At 34.7% G+C, this 4,186-nt stretch overlaps 1 long non-coding RNA gene across 2 annotated transcripts in view; it reads left to right on the top strand.

Moving 5' to 3' along the window:
• The first annotated feature begins 665 nt into the window (after window positions 1-665).
• Window positions 666-4,186, top strand: part of LOC137638296 (uncharacterized) — a 79,122-nt gene continuing 75,601 nt past the window's right edge. For both annotated transcript variants that reach the window (XR_011043998.1, XR_011043999.1), the window contains exon 1: window positions 666-1,280. This is a non-coding gene — a long non-coding RNA (uncharacterized lncRNA). The remainder of the gene's footprint in view (window positions 1,281-4,186) is intronic.

Below are 4,186 nucleotides of genomic sequence, written 5' to 3'. Positions count from 1 at the left end.
TTAATTAATGGGTAATCTCAGATATTACTGTTATGTTGACATTGTAATCAAGGGCCACGATTACATTGGCTTCCGTTTTGTAAATGAAGGGTTAGATTGGGTCAAAATACGTCCTCTTAACATTTTTTTCATATTTATTATATAATGGCAATCGTTCAGACCTGCCTCGTACCAGATTTCACGAAAGAGGTTTAAAGGCTACTCATGAATGGTGGAGGCAAGGACAATGAAAATTCCCTAGCTAAAAGAACACTTGCTCTTTATATAGTGTGAGCCTCGAGACAATATGATTCGTTCAATAGCAAAGATTTTAGGAGTTCTTTCGTTAGCGTAACTAAAGACGCAAGCATTAATTAATGTATTGATTTGACTGTTACTTAAACGTCTTATTAAGTTATGTTTTATTTGTTCGTACACTGAAGTTATTAAACAAATTTCAGAGTTCCATGACATTAGATAATGCTATTAAAGCAATGCAATTGAAGACAAAACGCGTAAATAAATGGACGCCAATATAGCTAAACAATTCACCTACGGTATAAAACTTAAAATTCCATTGCCACCCCCCCCCCTCTCTCTCTCTCTCTCTCTCTCTCTCTCTCTCTCTCTCTCTTTCTTGGAAAGAGTTTACATTTGTAGTAACAGCGGCGGTATTGCGGGGAAGGTTCCAGCGATAATTGCCTGTTAGACAATTACATACCCAAGTGAAGCATTTTTTTAGAACACAGAGGCAGTCTCAATCCCACACCCCTTGCCAAGAACACGGTGCTCTTCCCTGATAAATGAGTGCTTTTATTGGCGAATATTATCGACTTTATATTCATTTGAAATCATTTCTGGTTATATTTGTGCTCTGTGTGAGATGCCTTTCTATAATTGCTCTTTGAAGTGGAGTGGACAGCTTATACGTACATCAAATACATGTGTTTAGGATTTTGCCCAAGGTGTTTATCAAGTGATGTAAGGTGTATCAAGTTTACCATGAAGCACTGTTTCCCGAATACTATCGACTTTAGATCATTTTGAAATCATTTCTGGTTATATTTGTGCGTTGTGGGATGATGCCTTTGTACAGTTAAGATCTGAAGTGGAATGAACGCCAGTCGACCGAATACTTATAACAAGAGTACAAGTGTGTGGAATTTTTTCTAAGATGTTTATCAAGTGATGTAAGGTTTACCAAGTTACCACGAAGCACTGATTCCTCAAGCACTCCCTTTTACGTAATCAAACTGGATATTCCTCAAATATTTCTTCAAACCAACCGACATAATTTTTGGGTAAGCGTAAGGGACTTGTTCTTTCTTTACTGTCACTGAATAGTCGAATCCCATTTCTGCAAATGTCAACACTGGGTTGTGTACACAGTGGTTTTCGAGATATGAGCCATTTGTTGTTTAGGATTTACGGTGTTAATAACTTTAGGTTTTTATTTATAGATTTGATGGGTTTGATTCTTAATTAGATTTTAGGTAAGCGTACGGAAATTGTCCTTCCTTTAGTATCACCTGATAGTCGAAACCAATTTCTACAAATGACGTCAACACTGAGTTGTGTATACAGTGGTTTTCGAGATATATGAAGTGGTTATCATTTAGGATTTACTGCGTTAATAACTTTCGATTTCCATTTATAAATTTGATGAGTTTGATTCTTGATTAGATTCGTGGAATTTCTATTAATGGCCTGCATTTTGATTGAGGTTATTGATGATATTGTATGGATTTTTGTGTATGCGCAGGTCGGGAATCGATAAATGTTACATTCACGTCCATGATTTTTACGGTTAGAGTTATTTTCCTGCTGACGCACGATCAAATTGCTTTACTTTAAGGGCTGCTAATCTGGTCCTGTACAGCAAGGGAACCATATTCTCTACAGGACCTTCACGATCATTTTATGATGTTCATTCGGGAGCATTTAACATTTCACAATGCTTATTGTTCGTTTACTGTTTGATCATCACCTTCGAAACGCTCACAGAATAAGTCTTCAGTTTCCTCTTGAAGACCTTAATATTTGTCATCTCACAGCGGCATTGTGAGGATCACTTCATATAATCTAACGGAGCTGTGTTTCAATAGAAAGCCGATTTTGCACAACGTTTGCTCTGCAAATTAGTATTCCCTTGGCCACTTCAGGATTCAGTTAATATGAATAGTTATTTAAATGTTGTAAATTGGAATGAAGTTATGTTTTACCGCTCTTTGTTTGTGAACAGTCGTCTGGCCACAATTTGAACCGTAGGGTAATGAAACTTACAGGGATCAACTTGTTTAAATAGCTTGAAATTATAAAATTTTATAAGGTCATGGTCAAAAGTCAAGCAAAATGCCCAATTAACAAATTCTGCCATAAGTTTGGACTTCGTTGCCACAAAGACTTCAAACTTGGTTCATATCTGTTTATATAAATCCAAGCCAATTGAAACATCTTAAGGTTAAAGGTCAAAAGAAAGGTAAAAATGATAAGCCGCCGTGGCGGAGGTCTATGTTCAATCGAGTGCCCCTCCAGTTTTATATGTTTAGAGAAACTTTATGCGGTAATTATAATTTTTTTTTTGTTCATGTCTTACACATTTGGGTTTTTTTATACGATAGAAACTTTATATATATATATATATATATATATATATATATATATATATATATATATATATATATATATATATATATATATATATGTGTGTGTAAATATATGCATAAATTTGTATATATATATATATATATATATATATATATATATATATATATATATATAATATATATATATATATATATATACACATTTATATATATATATATATATATATATATATATATATATATATATATTAATAATGATGCGGGTGTGGACGTGTGTTTCAGTGCTCTGTATCGAATCAGGCTTTAAACGGAATCATTGTGTATCTCGTTGTTTATACTATGAAAAATCTCTTTGTGGGTGTTTGCTAGTGTTGATATTAGTGAAATATAGTGCTAAAAATCAGTGGTTTCCTTGTATGTGAGGTCTGTAGTGAAAGGCCTGACCCAGCATTTTTGCGTTGGGGTGGGGCTACTTGAAAAGTTCATTGAAAAATGATTCAATATGCCCGTCTTTAGAAAATGAAAAGGAAGACGTATTCCCGTGAATGATCTCGATCTACTTATGACTGAAATTGACGAGGTACTCACAGGAAGGGAGGAAAGTATAATGGCAGCAGCTTATGAAGAATGTGATGACGGAGGCAATCATGGCATGTGTGGGCACTGTGAGTCCTATGTCGATGATGGGATACAATGCGATCAATGCCGAAGATGGTACCATGATGAAGTAGCTTGCTCTAATTTAAAGGATGGTACAAGTACTCTTTTAAAAAGCAGGAACATCATTTATAAATGTCCAAAATGTGTTGAGTCTGCATGTGTTGATGACATAACGAGACTAAGCATCATCATAGAGGAGATGAAGGTAAATGTAAAACAACAGATGTCTGGTTTTATGGATATGATAACTGCTCAATACATTGATATGCGTCAAGAAATTGTTGAGCTGAAAGAGAAACTTATGGAATACGAAAAAGAGAATGTGACCAAGACTACATATGCAAGTAAGTTGAAATCAAGAAACACTTTGGTTATAAAATCTACGGAGGAAAATAAGAAGGCTTCAGATATCAAGAAAACTATCATGAAGAAGATAACCACGAATGTCGAACAGGTCAAAACCACTAAACAAGGCCACTTGGTAGTTAATTTTGCGGATAAAACTGGGTTAGAAAAGGCTAAAAATGACTTAGAAGAGGTCAAGAATGACATTAAGGTAGAAATAGATAAAAAGGATCTACTTAAACCGAAGATCAAGGTCTGCAATATTGATGAAAATGAAGATTATATAATTGCCAGTATAATGGAGAAGAATGAATGGTTGAATGATGTGTGTGAAAATGAAGAAGACTTTAAATTGATCAGGAAGTTTAAATCAAGACAAAGCGGTAAATTACACGTCATTATAAAGTGTAGTCCAACTATCAGGAAAGTCTTCCGTAAAAGAGATGATAGAGTATATACCACGCTTGGAGGATGCTGTAAAATCTATGATTCCTACAATGTATTTCAGTGTTATAACTGCCAAGAATTTGGTCATACTGCTGAAAATTGTAGCAAGACTCAGGTATGTGCCAAGTGTAGCCAGGATCATCGAACCA

This window comes from Palaemon carinicauda, chromosome 3 (genome assembly GCF_036898095.1).
Source record: "Palaemon carinicauda isolate YSFRI2023 chromosome 3, ASM3689809v2, whole genome shotgun sequence".
In the NCBI taxonomy this organism is placed as follows: domain Eukaryota; kingdom Metazoa; phylum Arthropoda; class Malacostraca; order Decapoda; family Palaemonidae; genus Palaemon; species Palaemon carinicauda.
Note: the sequence above shows the minus strand (reverse complement) of the source record. Positions and strands in the feature narration are given on the sequence as shown.